General features: G+C 50.7%; 1 long non-coding RNA gene across 5 annotated transcripts in view; it reads right to left on the bottom strand.

The window, feature by feature from the left end:
- Positions 1–2,545: 2,545 nt before the first annotated feature.
- LOC128828545 (uncharacterized) overlaps positions 2,546–19,376 on the bottom strand; it is a 107,158-nt gene continuing 90,327 nt past the window's right edge. For all 5 annotated transcript variants that reach the window (XR_008443203.1, XR_008443204.1, XR_008443202.1 and 2 more), the window contains exons 3-4: positions 4,884–5,045; positions 2,546–3,257 (exon numbers count right to left, since the gene is read on the bottom strand). This is a non-coding gene — a long non-coding RNA (uncharacterized LOC128828545). The remainder of the gene's footprint in view (positions 3,258–4,883; positions 5,046–19,376) is intronic.

The following is a 19,376-nucleotide window of genomic DNA, read 5'->3' as shown; positions in this document are numbered from 1 at the left end:
AACCAAACCTCCAGGAGCCTTTATCCTGCATAAACAAACAAAGACGACATGAGTTTGAGATCACTGGCTTCTCCATCTTTGCAGGTGGTCATTTGGGCACAGGTCTTATCGGGAATGGCTCCATCCTGTCCTACGTAATAAGACATATCATAAATCTTTCAAAGGGGAACAGGATTTGATGTTGATTGAAACAGAGCTGCCTGGGATGTCTGTAAAGTTCACAGCAGCTCCTCTCTGTGAATTAGTCTGTCTTGATTGTCTGATGTTATGGCGCTCCCCTTACCAAAGCCCAAACATGGAGAGGGAAGTTCAGATAGTAAGCTGAGGTTCCATTGTAGGGCTGGTTTTGATGCTTCCCAGCACACCTCCAAAAGCTCCAAAAAAAGTCACGTCGGTCCCAAAGTTGGTAGGTTAGGTGTGAGGCCAAGTTAGAATTTGTCTGCAAAATTTGAAGCGATTGGGAAAAGGGGTTCCTGACTTGGCATGCTAAGGAATAGCGGGTCTTTTGCATGTATGTTTGAAAGTCTGGTTCTGCTCCCAGGTTCAACAGTGTAAATCTGGAGTGACTCCAACCACACCAGTAGCGTTAGTCTGGAGGTGCCCTGATGTAACGCAGCAGAATATGGCCCCATGTATCTTTTCATGCCTTGATTATTATTTGTGCCTTTCAGTGGCAAGTCAGGCCCTTGCTGAGGGCAGTTCCTTTGGGACCAGTTCCTTTGGGTCCAGCGGCTGGGAAAGTCTGGCTGCTGGAATTCAGTGGATCTGCTCAAGCAAAATGGAAACAAACCTAATCTCCAAGGTTGGGGGTGGGGGGTGGAAGAGACTTTTTGTCCCCCTGCCTCCCAGCTGAAGTCTGGCTAAGTCTCTTGTAAACTCTCTATGCATTTTATACTATATCAAGGTTATATCATGGCTGAGTGCTCCCTCAGTGGGTGGTCCGTGGCCTAAAGCTGGATTAAAATGAGGGATGGTCAGACTTTTCATGCCTCCAGCCAGCCAAAAAAAAAAAAAAAGGCCAGGGAAGTATTTTCTTCCTGGGCTGGAACATTTCCCTCCCTGGACATTGTCTCCTCAAATATTTTTCGTAACCAATTCTTCTATTATTGTAGTTTAAAAGCTTGTTTCCTTGGGCCTGGGAAAAACCACCCATTCTATGGGAACCTCTTCTGGGGCAGAGACGGGCTGCCGTGAAAATACCAGAGCCAGGCGGCGCAACGAGACGCAGGAGAAATGAATATGTAGAGCCGACCCAAAGCTCCCTCAGAGATCCTGCTGCCTCTTCTTTAGAGGGAACAAAACTCTTAAGGCAGCAAAGGTACGAAGGGCTTGTCGGGTTGGGAAGGCTGGAGTTTCCTACTGCTTAAGGGCTGGGTGCCCTCGGAATCGCTGACCTGGGAAAGTGACTCTGTCAAAGGCCAGGCGGCCAGTTTGGGGACAAAACAGCCAGATTCTCCAGGACTCAGCACCCCATGTGCAGCTGACGGGCCGAGCTTTTTAGTTTGCTGCCTAGATGGGAGCTGCGCCCCTTGGAAAGTCTGAACCCAGTGGAGGGCATTGATCACTTTGCAAAGTCTGGTCCATGGTAGGGCGAGTTCATGCTCTCTCAGCAGCTTCCAGAACACAGTAGCTGCATTGTACAAGTCAAGGGAAGGTGGTTCTAACAGCTGGCCACCTTGAACTCCACTTGCTAAGCAGAGCTGGGGTCTGACTGCCTCTCCCTTCAGAAATAAAGATCCACAATTTGGCCGGTGCTCAGATATCACAGTACCGGGCACCATATGAGAGCCTAGAAAGGTGGATTCTGGGGCTGGTGCAGGAGGCAGAACAGACTACGTTTCACACTCCCACAGCTGTGTTGTCTCTGCAGGGGTGAAAACGCCTCTGTGTCAGTGCACGTGGCTAGCACTCACACCACTGGCCCATCGGGATCCTTAGCAGCGCCCCAGCACGCTAACAACAAGAGTAATTAATCACAAAGTAAAGAGGGGCTGAAACCACAAAAGTCAAAATCTGAATTTTGAACACTCGGAAGGCTGGGAGCAGGGGTTGGCTGGGTGGCTTCCTAAAGGGAGGGGCCACTTGCAACTTTCATGTTCGGTTGGGACTGCGAATGCCCCAAAGTCTGTGTGTGTAACAAGCCCATCTCCCCCACCTCCTTACAATAAAACCTCAGACTTTTGTTACAAAAGAACCCCCCCCCCACCTTTACTCCAGTGGAACATTCCTCCTCAGTCAGCCAATCAGAATTTCATTTGCGAGATCAACCACTGAGCAAGATGAGCACGCTTTGGAACCTTGGGGAATCCTGGCTGCCCATTGGCTGGTGAGGTAATCCCTGGTTTATAATGAGAGGACTATTTGCAAAGACCCATCCAATCTGAGACGGCAAAGGGGTGCTTACTATGGCGCATGTGATGGAGGATGTGTGTGAGCTGTAGCACATGCCGGGAGCTTGGAGGCGTTCTCGGCTATCACAGCAAGAAAATGGGAACATCAATGCTACAAGCTTCAGCAAAGTAAATCAATAAAGAGGAGTCCAGACTATGAGTCAAATTCATATTTTAATACACATCTCACCTAAGAATTTACACAGCCAATACTGTCTTTCATTCCATAGGGTCCCAAGTCGCGTTACAAACTGATACCCAAATTAGACATGCCTTCGGGGTGGGACACAGTATCTGTGTAACAGCACGTAGCAATGCTATGTAACCCGTGCTTGTAGGTGTGGGGCTTTTATCACCTTCTAGTGACTAGTCCACATAAAAGACTCAGTCTGCCCCGGCTTCCAGCTGTTGGATTTAGTCTTTGAGATTAAGCATTAATCACTGTTTATGGGTTGAAATCCCACCAGTGGCCCAAGTGGGGTTCATGACAACTATACAACCCCATAGAACAGGAAGTGAAGACTAATTCCGTATCCAGTGGAAACCACAGGGGGAATTTTAGGAGGCAGAATGCAACCCCCCGCACTGGATTTGACTCTGTTTACCTTGGTGCTTCTGCTCAGAGGGAGATGCACCGCTTGTCTTACTACCGAGAATGCAGCTGGCCAACCGTTTGTTTGTTTGTTTGTTTGTTTTTTGGCCATTTACAAAAAGAATGACCGTCCCCTCCCATCAACGCTTTCCACACGCTAGTCACTGTTTTTATTTCGGAAAGGAAACAAATCTTCAGATGGAACCTCTTACAAATACCGGGCCGTTCTTGTGGCTTTTGTGCTCATCCAACATCACATCTTCTGATCAAGCCACCTGTCAGTCAGAGAGAGCTGTTTCAGTGATAGGACATCACATACATTTCCCGCCTCCCTGCCTGGCTGGGAGTATGGACGCCCCAAGGGCCTGATTTGCAGACACGATTGGCACCAACAATTCCAGCGTTAGTCAGTGCGGGAAAACCTGCCTCACTGCAGTCAATGGGGCCAGGATTCCCCCAGTGGGAACTGCCGGTGTTCAGCACCTCTGAGAATCCAGCCTTAAGAGGCATGTTCTTGGTGGCCAGAATGTTTCAATCAAGCTGTGAAACTTCGACTCTTAAATGAAAAAAAAAAAAAAATCCCAAAAGATGCAGATTTAGAGTGACCAAACTGTGTACGAATGTGGGTAGATTTTTCAGTTAAAATAAATAAATAAAAGAAGAAGAAATTCGGAAATAGTTTGGCCTTTTCATTTTGGAAAGATGTTTCATTTCAGAATTTCCCTACACGTTATTTAAAAAATATATGTCAAAAAAAGGTCATAGACCCCCCCTGCACTGAAACGAAATGTTTACTTAGAGCGGATGTGATTTTTTTTTACTTTCTTGCTTCACTGAGATATTAAAAACAAATGTTTCAGTTCTATCCAAAACAATTTTTCACCCCCAATTTTTTTGTTCAGCTGTTGAACCAAAACTTCAATTATTCACCCAGCTTAACGCTTCGATCCATATTTAGCCATTTAAAGAGAAGGTGCTGAGGGCCTGCAGATCTGGGAGCGAGAAGTTCTCAGCACCTATGGAAATCAGACCGCTTTTCCTTGGGGATCTCAAGGCAGGTTTAGGAACCTCACCCCAGGTTTGCCAGTTGCAGCCTTTATTTTGATAATACAGTCAAACAAGAGCCTGTTGGAGTCGCAGCAAATTCTGCAGTAGTGACCTCCACCGCGTGATTGTTGACATGTAACCACTTATCTAGCTCAGTGGGGAAGGAAGGTCCTGTGGTTAAAGCTCTGGACTGCGATTTACGAGACTGCCGCTCTGCCCCAGGCTGCCTGTGTGACACAGCCCAGGCACGTCAGCCCTCTGTCCCCCATCTGTGAAATGGGGAGAAGGGTCTTTCCTTTCTCCCACCCTTTGTCTGGTTGGGCTCTGGTGTCTGTAGGAGCTTTGGGCCAGAGACTCTCTGTCACTACATGCTTGTGCAGCGACTGGAGTCCAGGGTGACCAGATGTTCCGATTTTATAGGGAAAGTCCCGAGCTTTGGGTCTTTTTCTTATATAGGTTCCTATTACCCTCCACCCCCATCCTGGGAAGAGCAGATGCACTAAGGGGGATTGTGCTGAGAATATATTAACTGCTTGGCTTCTGGGGGACAGAGCCGTGTAAGGCACCGGAGGAGCGAGACCACTTTGCACACGCAGTGTGGCTCGGACACTGCATCGACTGCCATGGCCGCCCGTGGTGGCCGCCAGCCCTGCAGTATCGAGGACCCGATCTAGAGCCTAGTGCCCTTCCAATGGGATTTGAACCTGGCCCTTTATTGTTTTTAGGAGCAGATGTCACGGACGTCTGGCTGGGGTGAGGGGCCACGTGTTTGGGGGACAGGGCGCACCTAACGGGCCAGCTCTCCCCAGGGAATCTTGAAAGAACAGAGAACAAATTACAACAGGGGGCCTCACTTCGCCCCCGGAGAAGCCCAGTTGTGGTGGCGTGAGATGCGCAGCATGAATCTCCGTCGCTAAGTGAGTCGCCTTCCAGGCCTGCCTGACCCCCGGACGTGGATGGAATCGGTTGGCGGAGCCCTCTGGGATAGGGTCAGGCCAGCGGGATGGCAGAATTTCCTGAAAATTAATGCGTACATCATGTTAGTATCTGGGCGGGGTCTGGAAAGAAGCTGGTTCCTTTGAACTTTCTCTCTTGTTCTTAGTTAATAACGTCTTTGTAGAACTTCGATTTCTGCCGGGCTTCCCCCCTTGTCCCCAGTAGTATGCAGCGTGACCTCCCCCCCCACACACCACGGACTGCCCCCTCCTCTATAAGGCACTACATACAGCTGCCCAGGGCTGAGGCCACGTGGATTAATGGGCCCATCGGGGTATTTATCTCTTCCAAGATGCGACGTTTGGTGCTCATCTCCCGCCACCTGCCGCTCAGGTAGAGCGAGCCCTGAGCCGAAAAGCATCGCTCTACGGAGAGCCTCTTTCCCCCTCAACTTGCACTTGCGCTCTGAGGCTACCTCGGTCATTTATAGCCTTGGATCTGTCTCTAATCGGGTTACAGTAGAATTTGGCTTGTGGGGTATTTCTTACTCTTCACTGTTTTTCCCTGATCTGCTCCGTGTAGGGAATTAACACAGATTTATTCCTTTCTCCAAGGAATGCACATGTGTGTATGCGCGTGGCTGCATGCATGATCATGTGTACACACGGGCACTGTGTGTTCATCTGTGTGTGCATGCCAGAGCTGCTAAAAGTACGGAACGAAACTTTTTTGGGGTCAAAAATGGCTGTTTTTCAAAAATAAGTATTTTTGAAAAAAAAATTGATAATTTTTTTTCTATTTCTTGCAAGATTTCATACAGACATTTTTACTGTCAATATTAACAAAATGGTTTTCGATAGCCAGGTGATCAAACCTGGTTTGCAGTAAACGAAATGTCTTCAAATCAAGATCTGGGAGATCTGCTTTAGTCAAACTCAAGTTATTGGGCTCAGTGCAGGGATAACTGGGGAGTGTCTCTGGCCTGTGCTATGTGGGGGTCAGACCAGATGATCTAATGGCATCTTCTGGCCTGAAAATCTCTGAACCCTTGAAAAGTTTAGATCAACATTTTAATAACATATTTCAATATCAAAATTCAACACCCGCCCCCCCCAAAACCCAACCCAACCAACCAAGGTCCATTTTGAACCTTGCAAATAAAAACAAGTTTGAAATTTCAAAACTTTTCACCAATTATTTAAAAACATTTCAGTCAGCTCTACTGCGTAAGTGGTTTACCATATCCCTCTCTGAGCCCTTTGCCTGCCTCTAGTCTATAATCCTCTGTACAGACACCCTCGGTACCTCGCATCGCATCCACGGGTCTTCCTGCTGAGGAGGACAGGATGGGCTCTACCTTGGTTGTTCGTTAGAACCACTTTCCTTACACAGCCAGAATCCGGGCTCATTGTCTCGTCAGCATGCTCAGCCCTGGGGTAGGAACCCAGCACTTCTGTCCTGCAGTGCAGAGCTTTATAAATAAATGTGGAGATATCCCTATCTCCTAGAACTGGAAGGGACCCTGAAAGGTCATCGAGTCCAGCCCCCTGCCTTCACTAGCAGGGCCAAGTACTGATTTTGCCCCAGATCCTTAAGTGGCCCCTCAAGGATTGAACTCACAACCCTGGGTTTAGCAGGCCAATGCTCAAACCACTGAGCTATCCCTCCCCCTCACCAGGCTGTGACCACCGGGCTGGCCCAGACCAAGTATCACACGCTCACTCGTCCTCAGACGCCAAGGCATTGCTAACACTCTGTACTCTCTATAGTCCTGGCTGGCTTGTCTGCTGAAACTTCCAGTCATCCGTTCCCCAACCCGACAATAACACAGTTGTGACCAATAGTAAAAGGGGCCTAGTCTGGAGCTGACGGTAATTGCGTCTATGCAGGTTCCGGCAGAGGATTTGCCTTGTGAAGGGTGATGTGCACTGGGCCAATGATTATTCTGTTATTAATAAGGTATTATTTATATTGTGGCAGTACCCAGTGGCCCCAAGGACCAGCATAGGGCCACATGCGCTTGGGGATGTACAAACATTCAGGAAGTCCCGTTTGCTAAAGAGCTCCCAGCCTGACCAACAGGGCATGGGCACCACGGCTGCTATATTCATGAACAAAGCCATTCAGCCCGATGAGCCTCTGGCCTGACCATGAGACTCCCAAGGGGGTCCACTCAGCCAAGCAGGCCAGCCTCCTGCAAATCTCCCCGAGCAGTACGCCTCATTGTCTCCTTGGACTTCCCACCGTCATCTCTCGTCTTATACTGACGTTGTAAGCGCTTCAGAGCAGGCACTGTTTTTTTGCGCTGTGTTTGTACAGTGCCGAGCACGGCAGGGTCCGGGTCTGTGACCGAGGGACCTAAGCCCGACAGGAACACAGATAAGGAATAAGGGTAACAATGAGAGGTTGAGCGAGCCCCCCTGCCCCTCAGGGCAGGACACAAAGGAGGAGGATTGGCGCTGGTGGGAAACCCTGGTACTCCCATCCTGGGCAAAGTTTTGCGATTTCAGGAATTCTTCCTGTCGCGAACGGGGACAAAACATCAACATTTAAACATTGCCCGAGAAACCTCTTGACTTGGGCCAGTCGGAACATGTGGTTTGTATCATTTCAAAGATGTTTCATTTGACCGTTGTTATTGTTAATTATTTTTGCCACGATGCGATTACATTTCTAAACCCAAAAGCTCTTTGAGCCGGAAACGCGGAACTTTTCGTTTGGAAAATGTCACAGCGAAGGGGTTTGACAATCTCTAAACTTCTTTTTTCTCTCTCTAAAATGATTCAAGTCAAGAACTTTGTCAGAACCGTGAGCAGGTTCGATGTTGACAAGTGGATATGTTTTCCACTCCCCCCACCCCCCATCCAATCTCATCAAGCAATGCCCAGCCGTCTCCGGTGGCGATTAGTGAATGGACACGTTTAATTGGCACGGTGGCTAAACCTCCAGAACCTGCCAGCAGCTGCTCTACACTAGGGCTACCAGTGGGAATTTGCTGGTTAGCGGAGCCGAGGCCCGGCTGGGAAGCGGAATGCGGACCGGAGGGTGCTGGCTAGCGGAGCCGAGGCCCGGCTGGGAAGCGGAATGCGGACCGGAGGGTGCTGGTTTGCGGAGCCGAGGCCCGGCTGGGAAGCGGAATGCGGACCGGAGGGTGCTGGCTAGCGGAGCCGAGGCCCGGCTGGGAAGCGGAATGCGGACCGGAGGGTGCTGGCTAGCGGAGCCGAGGCCCGGCTGGGTAGCTGAATGCGGACCGGAGGGTGCTGGTTAGCGGAGCCGAGGCCCGGCTGGGAAGCTGAATGCGGACCGGAGGGTGCTGGCTAGCGGAGCCGAGGCCCGGCTGGGAAGCGGAATGCGGACCGGAGGGTGCTGGCTAGCGGAGCCGAGGCCCGGCTGGGAAGCGGAATGCGGACCGGAGGGTGCTGGCTAGCGGAGCCGAGGCCCGGCTGGGTAGCTGAATGCGGACCGGAGGGTGCTGGCTAGCGGAGCCGAGGCCCGGCTGGGAAGGAAGCTGAATGCGGACCGGAGGGTGCTGGCTAGCGGAGCCGAGGCCCGGCTGGGAAGCTGAATGCAGACCGGAGCTCCCGAGGAGGGTGCTGGCGGAGGCTGGCTCTTCCCGCTCAACACGTGTGGGGGTGGCAGAGAAAGCGCCTTGCGGCATTAGCCCCCCAAGAGCGGATGGAGGGGACGGGGATGTTGTCATTTCAGGCCGGGATTCAGGAACGTTGAGGCATCTGGAGATGAAGGGAAGAGGGGAGTTAACTCTCCACCTCCTCCATGCCCCCATGTCTCCTTCCTTCCTCTGCTCACCCCTGCCCCCTCCCCTCGGCAGCTCCCCCACCATTCCTCCCCCCCCCCCCAAAAGGCACGCAGGGAAAAGCTGTGTCGGGGAAACAGCTGGTGATTCCAGTCAGGGAACTGATTTACATACATTTCCATATGGATTAATTTCTTCCCCCTCCCCATCCGGGCAGTGGGAATCGGAGTCTGCTCCCAAGGTGTGTGGGGGGGTTCCTGTGGGCCTGGAGGATGACAAGCGGAGTGGGGGGGGGGGAGCTGAGATCAACGGCGGGAGCCCTTGGAGGAGGGTGGGTGGGCGGGCATTGCGGCTGGGTCTGGTGCTTCGCATGAGAAAGGCTGAGCGTGTTTTGCTGGGGACACGGGTGGGCCCCCGGCTTCCATCCTCCCACTTTATCAATTTCGCGCTCCCAAGGGAATAGATTTGCTGGGCGAACTGTCCTCCCGGGCAGGGATGGGCTCCAAAGGGCCAACAAGACCCTGAGCTCTGCTGCCCTTTCTCAGATCAGTCTCCCGCTCCGAGACAGGCCCACGCCACACGTTTCTGACCCCGCGTCCAGACTGCATCTCCCAGAAGGGGGGGGGGGGCTGTTTGACTCCAGGGCTTTGGGTTGTCCCATTATAAAGATAGAGGGTATTTGGAAAATCTGGGTCTGGATCTGGTTTTGGATTGGGGATTGGGATTCCTTCCCTGCCTGTTGTTCTAGTCCGAGGATTTGACTCCCATGGCTAGCTAGTAATAAATAATGAGGATAATAAGTGGATGCCTTTTCATTACAAGGTGCTTCCTATTCTGGTGCATCAGAACCCCCCCCCCCCATGCATTGCAGTAAAACCCCCCAATAATAAAAGTGAATTTGTACCCGGAATCTTTAGCAAATGAGAAGGACTTCAGCCCCCCATTATACACAGCTGATTGTGAGGTAGGGGGCAGTTGAGGACAACTAGGAGTGGGATTGGGGCCCTTCATCTCTAGGTTGCTAGCCCTGGGTCAGGAGGGCACTGGATGGCTGGGGGGAGGGGGAGGGAAATGGAGCGTTTAACCCTTTACCTCCTGGCAGTTGGCTCCCGCCTGCAGTGAGTTTGCCTGGTGCAAAAGCCTTTGAAATGAAACCCCACAACATTTTGCTGGGTTTGGGTTCAAGTCCAGTAACAAAACGTAATGAGTTCGGCCCATATTCTCAAAAAAAGACTAGTGATTTTGGGTTTCCTTAAAGGGGCCAGATGGTCAGAAAGTGATGGACATGAACCCTTTGAAAATTAGTATGGGGAGGCAGTATGGCCTAGACAGAGCAGTGTTTCCCAAACTCGGGACAGCCGTGATTGGCCGGACCTGCGGACGCGGCAGGTAAACACACCGGCCAGGCCCGCCAAGGGCTTTCCCTAAACAAGCGGCGTCCCAAGTTTGGGAAACACTGGCCTAGAGGATAGAGCACTAGACTAGGACTCAGGATGGCTTCTATTCCTGGGTGACCATGAGCAAGTTACTTAATGGCTCCGTGCCTCAGTTTCCCCATCTAGAAATTGGGGATAATGTACACTGACCTCCTTTGTAAAGCATTTTGCGATGGTGGAGACACGAACTGAACTCAGGTCCTCTGAGTCCCAGGTCAGGGCCCGATGGCAGAAGGTTATTATCACTCCTTTTCCCTGCCTTTATTCTGGGGACTGATTTAATGTCAAATAGCTAGAGTTTATTGCCAGGCCCAAGAGGGACAGGTGGGTGCGTCCCCTCCCTGCCACTCCTGGAGGGCGCTGCACTACAGTGTCCTCTCACTGCCATTCTCCAGCCCCACAAACATACCCATTCACCCAGGAACATCGCTGGCTGGAGGCTGCTTTCCTTCGTCAGTGGGAACGTGGGGGTCCAGGCCTCTCTTCTCTATCGCTGCCAGGCTCTGTGCTCAGGGCCCTTTTTGCTCCTGCAGCCCGAGCGCGCCGCGGGAGGTATGGATGCAATAGAGCTGTCGGGAGTGGGTGACAGCAGAACTGGCCCCGTCTGAGGCCTGCTGTGAGGTGACACAGTAGCTCAAGGCTTACGAACGAGTGAGCCCAAACCGCCAGCCTGCTGGGAGCAGGTGAGTCTGCAAAGGAACAGTCAAGCCAGTTCCACCCTGACGAGAACAATCAGTGTCAAGCGGTGCAGGGGACTGCCCATGCACTGAGATGATTTGTGCAAGTGGGGGTGGGGGTGGCAGAGGGAAGAGGCACATAAAATTAACCCTTTGCACCCCCCCTCCACCTTTGGAAAGATTTCAGGGATGGGGCGGGACCCTCTGATGGAGGAAACTCCAGTGAGAAGAATTAAAAGCAAAGGCTCATAGAATCAGACTGAAAAGAGCCCAGGGGTCCCGTCTAGCCCAGTCCCACTGGCCAGGAGGGCTTTGCTCAGTCTTGTTTGGGTCCTGAGATGTGCATGCAGACGCCCTACGTAATGGGGCAGGCCTGAGCTCAATGCATCCTTTCACCAGGCTGGCCCCCGGGATGTGGCATCAGGATACGGGGTCAGGGCTCGGCAAGGACCAGCAAGCACCGAGGGGCCAGGGAAGCGGAGATTTTAATCACCAAACTTTCTTTCAAGACCTTAATTCCAGGCTCAGGAAAAGATTTGGGGGTCGGCCTCATTCTCAAGCAAGCTGGTCTGTAGCAACAAGTTTGCTCAATGCCAGGGAGGGCGGCACCAGCTCCGAACAGGGAGGGGGGAGACGAGGGTTGTTTCTTGGCACACCTTCTCCCCCCACCCCCAGAAAATTCGTGTTGCGTTTCAGTTTGGAATTAAATCTCCTTTGAGCTTGTTTCCTTGTGTACTAACGAAGGCCTTTGGGCTGAATTCAGACCCAGGCATCAGCTTGTGCAACGATCAGTTTTCACGCACCCCACTCTGGAAAAATCCGGTCGGGGATTTACCGAAAGTCAAGGCCTCAGGACCGACAATATCATAAATTACCACGTCATTTGGACATCGGAATCATCTGAGCCACAATGGCTGGGAAGAAATGTTGGCTCTTGGGCTGAGGTGACGGGGGTAGTGGGAGTCTACGAACGGCTGTGAAATGGGACATGGGTCCCAACCAAGCTTGGGGCCCCACTGTGCTAGGTGCTGTACGAACACATGGTAAGGGGTAGTCTGTTCTCTAAAGAGTTTATAATCTATCTAGAGGAAAGGTGGGGGATAGGCAGCCTAGATTTATCGATGTCAGTGTGCATGTGATCAGCTAGTCTAGACAGATGACGTGATTGGCTCATGCTCACACAGGGAAGGAGAGGCAGGGCTGGGAACTGAACATAGATCTCCCGAGCCCCAGCCCACCTCAGGACACATCCAAACACTTTTGGGGCTTTATTTCATGTTCCCTCCACGCTTGCTTGAAGGAATTTCCCTTCCTTTTTCCGCAGTGACTCTCCAGGAAGAGTTAACATGGTGACCAACAAGCCAGTAGTGTGTGTGTATGGGGGGGGGCTATTTTGTTGGCATCGAGAAGGGATTCTCTCCCCCCCCCACACACACACACATTCGGTGCCGTTCCTAAGCTACAATTCACCACAGTCCAAGCAACATACTGGGCCCCAACCAACAAACCCACAGAGGGTCTTGGCCTGAATCCACATCAGGGGAACGTGAGGGGACCTTTTCCCCTTGAACCACTGAAGCTCAAACGCAGATGAATAACGCCACCAAGCAGAGGTAAGAACCTGACGCCCACTGGGCTACAATCAGGACCTTTCACTGCTAAATGCTCCATGGCCGCTGAGTAATTCAGTCCAGCGAGGGGCAAGAGAACCACCTGCCAATGGCCTAGTCCAACCTCACGCCGCCTCGGGGCGGCAAGCAAGGGGTGGGTTTGCTTTTGGGCTGGGGAGCGTCGGGTCTGCCCAATAACTCTGGAGCGGCAGCCCCAGAGAATGCGGATCCTCGGGTCTGTCCCTTGGAAATCTCACAGGCTGAAGCGTTAAGACCCGGAGCTTCCCGGGCTTTCCCTTCCCTTTATCCCCCGTGTGCTGGATGACTCAGCCCGCTCTTGTCACTTTTCACTCCTCCGACTAGGTCGTGAGCTACAGCAGAGCGTAATGTTAATTCTTATTTAGTATCCGTATTGCAGTAGCATCGCCGAGGCTCAGACACGGACCGGCGCCCCATCGTGCTAGGCGCTGTGCAAACACACTGACCCGCACCACGCTGCAGGAGGCCGGATCAGGGATCTAAATTTAAGACCATAAGAACGGCTGTACCGGGTCAGACCAAAGGTCCATCCAGCCCAGTGTCCTGTCTGCCGACAGTGGCCAGTGCCAGGTGCCCCAGAGGGAATGAACAGAACAGGGAATCATCAAGTGATCCACCCCCTGTGGCCCATTCCCAGCTTCTGGCAAACAGAGGCTAGAGACACCATCTCTGCCCATCCTGGCTAACAGCCACTGATGGACCTGTCCTCCATGAATTTATCTAGTTCTTTTTTTCATCCATGTCTATAGTTCTCCTCTCGAGGGAGTTTTGCCCTAGGCACATACACCAGGGTGGGGTGGAGCAGATACCCCAGGCTGGCTAAGGAGACTTGGGAAATGGAATAGGGGGGCTTATCACCACTAGAATACTAGTTCCAGTGCAGGATTTGCCCCGATTCCGGCCCCTAGTGACCAACTATCCATGTAGCTGCACCAGTACGAATGCCTCGATGTAAACGTGATTTGCACCGGTGCAGCTCTGCTAGTCTATGCTAGGGCTTCGCACTAGTGGCTGGTTGCCAAGGGCTAGAATGGGGGCAGATTCCCAGGGCAGAGATGAAGGGACAGGGAGAGGTGACAACTGGTAGATGCAGCATGGCCCAGTAGACAGGGCACTGACCTAGAACTCAGGAGAGCTGGGCTCTATTCCTGACTTTGCCAGTCACAGGTGTCTCTGTTTCTCCTCCCACCCTGTGCCTGTCTTGTCAGACTGTGAGCTTGTGGAGGCAGGGACTGTCTCTCTGCCTGTGAAGTGCCCAGCACACGGGGGTCTGGATTTCAGCTGGGGTTACCATAATACAACCAAACAATATCACCATAGATAAGGGGAGGAAGCAGGGGAGAGGAGGATACATAAGAAGTCGGGTAACCTTAAAGTCAGTGGGAGCAGAAGATGGTTATTGGCATTAGCTTTATCAGCTGGACCTAACCCAGGGCGGGTTTTAAAAACAAAAACAAAGCTGGTACAAAATAAAGGCTCTTCTTCTAAATTAAAAACGAAGGCATTGTCCAATCTACTTAGGATTTTGGACTCAAAGCCCACAATACTCCCCCAAAACCAATGCAAAGAGAGTTTTCAAAAATAAGATTTAGTGAAAAATGGAAGCTGCAAAGCAAGGGAAACACCCCCCCTCACTTTATTGTTAGCGTGTGTGTGTGCGTGTGTGCGTGTGTGTGTGTGTGCGTGTATAAAGGTTCCTTCAGAGTCACCATTGCTGGAAGAATTCGTTAGATTCATAGATTCCCAGGCCAGAAGGGACCCCTGTGACCATCTAGTCTGCCTCCTCCCTCCCCCGGTTAACAGGACAGAGAACGCCCCCAGAATAAGCCCTAGAGCAGATCTTTTAGCAAAACATCCCAGCTTGATTTCAAAATAGTCAGTGATGAAGAATCCCGCACGACCCTCGGTCACTCCATTATGCTCACGGTTAAAAATGTGAGCCTTATTTCCAATCTGAATGTGTTTAGCTTCAGCTTCCAGCCCTTGGATTGTGTCCGACCTTTCCTTAGCACGGATTCAATAAACGTTGTACTGGCGGGAAGGAGGTCTCCGCTTTTCTACTACGCGAGATTAAATAGGGTAAATAAAGATTCCTTTGCAGCCCCGACCCTGACCAGTTGCCCCTGGGGGCTGGGAGCTAACGGGCTTCCCGTAAACAGCAGTATGGGCGGGGGGGGGGGGATTTATTTCGCATTCTTGCTCTCGGAAGAAGAAAAGCGAGAGGCTGCAGTAACACCCTTCAGTTCAATGCTTCCAGTGCTTCATTATGAAACCTGTGACCAGAGACGTCTATTCAACTCCCCGATGAAGGACAAGGCTCCTTTTAGAGCCACTTAGGCTCCTTTTCTGTGTGCTGTGAAGGCAAATTCCTCAGGATGGCAAATATTTTGATTATGAACTGAAAGAAAGAGCCATTCCCTCCCCCTCACTTTAAACCAAGTTCAAGGGTTTGGGGAGGAGGGAGAATCCAACTGCAATCACATTGAATTCTGCTTGTCCTTGAACAGTGGGAAGGGGACAACGGTTTCTTTCTCTGCCTCTTTCTTCGAATTGCATTTTATTTGTGGCTCCGGTGTGTTTGAGAACAGAGTGCTGAAGTAGCCCCCAGACCCTGAATGCAGCTCCTGGAGGCAAAAAGAACAGGAGTACTTGTGGCACCTTAGAGACTCTCCTGGAGGCAGAATCCCATCAGAGATGCCATTGGGTTCATCTGCAGATGAGGACCCACCGGTGTATAATAAATACTGGAGCTGGTTGGCAAATGGAATTTTGTCTGGCAGGAAACGTCCCCGTGTCAGAATGAGTTCCCTGTGCTGAGTCAGAAAGGAGAGTCAAAATATAAAACATTTCCCGAAGCGTTTGAATTGGAAATCACCCAAAACAAGAGTGCTGGAAAGATGCTGGTTTGAAGGGCTGTGACCAGGCCAAAAATCATACATGTGTTTGTAGTAAAACTCTTGCCACCCTTCTATATGTTTGTATGTAGCACAATGGTTGTGGCCCTTAGGAGCACCACAAGATAAAGCTTAAATAACAACACAATCATTCAAACTAGGGTCCTGATCCTGCAAAGACTTATGTACTTGAGTAGTCTTGTTGATTCACACAGCACAGGATGGGACCTCCTGGATTATTCAGCCCAATCCCTCCTATTACAGATAACCTTGTCACATAATTCTGTTCATAAATTTATCAAGCTCCATCTTCAGACTAGTTAGGCTGATTCATATGCTTAAAGTTAAGTGTATGTCCAGACTTTGTGAGATCAAGGGGCATAGAAGCTTCTCAATATTGGGGTTGGGGTGTGTGTCACGGAGTGTGGGGGGACACAGGCCCTGCACCCCCGGCTTCCTGCGATTCACCATGACTCTCAGCCAGCCAGTAACGCAGAAGGTTTATTTAGATGACAGGAATACAGTCCAAGACAGGTCTTGCAGGCACAGACAACAGGACCCCCCTTAATTAGGTCCATTTTGGGGTCCCAGGGCACCCCAGATCCCTTGGGAAGTCAGAGCCCCGTCTGCCTCCCAGCCATATCACCAGCCAGCTCCTGAAAACTCTCCCTTCAGCGACCCCTCCCACAGCCTTTGTTCAGTTTCCCGGGCAAAGGTGTCACCTGGCCTCTAACCCCTTCCTGGGTTCTCATGTTACATGCTCAGGTATTCTCCGTCGGCCAGTCTCCTGTCCCCCAATGCAGACTATCCTAGCCACACTCCCCTGTCAGCATTCACAGACCACAGTAAGAACAGTCCCAGTTCGTCACAGGGGGAAACAGATGATATAGTTTCATCATATGGTGATGATAATACTCTTTCCATACCACTGGTATCTCTGGAGGAGGTTAAACAGAAGCTACTAAAGTTAGACATTTTTAAATCAGCAGGTCCAGATAACTTGCATCCAAGAGTTTTCAAAGAGCTGGCTGAGGAGTTGGCTGGACTGTTAATGTTGATTTTCAGTAAGTTGTGCAGCACAGGGTAAGTTCCAGAAGACTGGAAGAAAACTAACGTTGTACCAATTTTTAAAGAGGGTAAACAGGATGACCCAGGTAATTATAGGCCTGTTAGCCTGACATCAATCCTGGGCAAGATAATGGAGTGGCTGATACAGGACTCGATTAACAAAGAATTAAAGGAGGGCAATGTAATTAATGCTATTGAACATGGATTTATGGATCCCATCTGTGACAAAGTGAGGGATTTTCTTGTTTTTTCTTGTTTTCAGTGGGGTTTCAATGGTTTGCATGCGGAGGGGGTGGGACTCAGTTTCCCTGGGTGTTACTGGTTTAATGAGGTGAGGGGAGAGGGAGTTTGTTGTTACAGAGGACCAGAGAGGGAACGTGGGACCCCCAGCCAATGGCCTGGAGGATGGATACCCCAGCGACCAGTGACCTGAGACCCAGCTGAGGAGACGCAGCCGGTTCTGGCCAGTGGGAGGACAATGGGCTGCAGAGTGAGGACCCAGTGACCTAACCAACCGGTTCCAGCCAGAGGACAGAAGTGAGGAGAGGAGGCCCAGTTTACGACCCTGTTTACCTGGAGAGAAGACAAGGGACAGAGGCTGGGCTTGGGGCTGGGGATCTCAGATGCCCAGCTGGGAGCAGGGGGGCTCTGGGCTGGAGAGGGGGAGCAGGCAGAGCCCACCTGGATGCAGAGAGATTGGGATGTGCTGGGCTGAGGGAGGCCAGGCCTGAGGCCCTGAGCTGTGTTCAACTCTTAATAAATCCTCCTGTTTTATGCTGGCTGAGAGTTGCTCTGGTCTAGAGAACAGGGTTGCATCAACCCCTTAGGGGGTGGAGACCCCGAGGGTCCAGAGCGAGTGGACTCCCTGAGGGGGCCCACAGCAGAGACAGACGTGCTAAGGCTCAGAGAGGTGCGGCTCCAGGAGGTGGAGGGGCCTGACCCCGAGAGAGAGTGAACCCCCGAGAAGGGCTGTCTCACTGAAAGGGGCACCCCCCACAGACCTCACGGGGCCAAGAGAGGGCACGATCTGTGAGTCCGTGACACCATCAAACTAACTTGATATCTTTTTTTGATGAGATTACAAGTCTGGTTGATAAAGGTAATAGTGTTGGCATAATATACTTAGACGTCTGTAAAGTGTTTGACTTGGTACCACAAGGCATTTTGATCAAAAACTAGAACAATATAAAATGAATGTGGCACACATTAAATGGATTAAAAACTGACTAACTGATAGGTCTCAAAATGTAATTGTAAACAGGGAATCATCATACAGCCGGTGTGTTTCCAGTGGGATTTTGCAGGGATCAGTACTTGGACCTAAAGTATTTGATATTTGTATCAATGACCTAGAAGAAAACTGGTAAAGTTTGCAGATGACAGTAACTTTGGAGGAGTGTTAAATAATGAAGAGGACCGGTCACTGATTCAGAGTGCTTGGGATTGTTTGGTAACCTGGGCACAAGCAAACAAAATACTTTTTAATATGGCTAAATGGACATGTCTTCATCTAGCACCAAAGACCGTGGGCCTCACTTACAGGGTGGGGGACTCTATTCGGGGAAGCAGGATTCTGAAAAAGACTTGGGAGTCTTGGTGGCTAATCAGCTGAATATGAGATCCCGGTGTGCACTTAGGGCAAAAGAGCGAATGCGATCCTGGGAAGTATAAACAGGGGAGTCTCAAGTAGGAGCAGAGAGGTTATTTTGCCTCTGTATTTGGCGCTGCTGCGACCGCAGCTGGAATCCTGTGTCCAGTTCTGGTGCCCACAATTCACGAAGGATGTTGATACATTGGAGAAGGCTCAGAGAAGAGCCATGAGAATAATTAGAAAACCTGCCTTATAGTGATCGATTCAAAAAGGTCAGTCTGTTTAGCTTGACAAGAGAAGGTTAAGGGGTGACTTGATTACAGTCTATAAGTATCTACACAGGGAACAAATATTTAATACTGGGCTCTACAATCTGCTAGAGACAGGTCTAACAGAATCCAATGACTGAAAGTTGACGCTAGACAAATTCAGACTGGAAATAAGGTATACATTTTTGACAGGGAGGGTAATTAACCACTGGAACAATTTACCAAGGGTCGTGGTGAATTCTCCATCACTGACCATTTTAAAATCACGATTGGAGGTTTTTCTAAAAGGTCTGCTTCTCAGAATTATTTGGGGGGAATTCTCTGGCCTGGGTTATACAGGGGAGGGGTCAGACTAGGTGGTCCCTTCTGGCCTTGGAATCTAGGAGTTTCTTAGCCTGATCCTTCAATCCTGCGGGTTGTCCTTATTCTTGTGGATTTCAGAGTAACAGCCGTGTTAGTCTGTATCCGCAAAAAGAAGAACAGGAGTACTTGTGGCACCTTAGAGACTAACAAATTTATTAGAGCATAAGCTTTCGTGGACTACAGCCCACTTCTTCGGATGCATATATTCTTGTGGATATTTCCATTGAAGTCAAGGGGAGGAAGGGGTTTGTGGGATCATGGCCAGATGAAATGCTGGTTTAATATTTGGTACATCGGTGGCTAGATACCAAGATGACTGGTGCTCTGTAAATAGACAGGCTAACCATCCTCCCTCGGGAGACCATGGACCCCACCCCATGCCACTGAAATCAATGGGAGCCTGGCCGCTGAGCTCAGTGGAGAACGGATCCCTGTCTCCCTGCGACTGTGGCAGGACTTGGGTAGGTGCTCAGCTGTTGTCAATTTCACTGAGCTTTGCTGGTTCCCACCAGATGAGGATCTGGCCCCGGAATTTCTAGCACTCAGGGGAAAGCTGGAATGAACGGATTCACTCAGCCTGGACAGCAGCTTGTCAGTTGCAATTCTGCTCCTTGTCATTCTCTAAGCAATTTCAGTTGCTGGGTCTGCTGCATTAAGACCCCAATTCAGGGAAACCCTTAAGCATTTGTTTAACTTGAAGGATGTGCTTA

The sequence above is a fragment of the Malaclemys terrapin genome, chromosome 24 (assembly GCF_027887155.1).
Source record: "Malaclemys terrapin pileata isolate rMalTer1 chromosome 24, rMalTer1.hap1, whole genome shotgun sequence".
NCBI classification, from domain to species: Eukaryota; Metazoa; Chordata; order Testudines; family Emydidae; genus Malaclemys; species Malaclemys terrapin.
The sequence above is the reverse complement of the archived record's forward strand: the minus strand, read 5'-3'. Positions and strand labels throughout refer to the sequence as shown.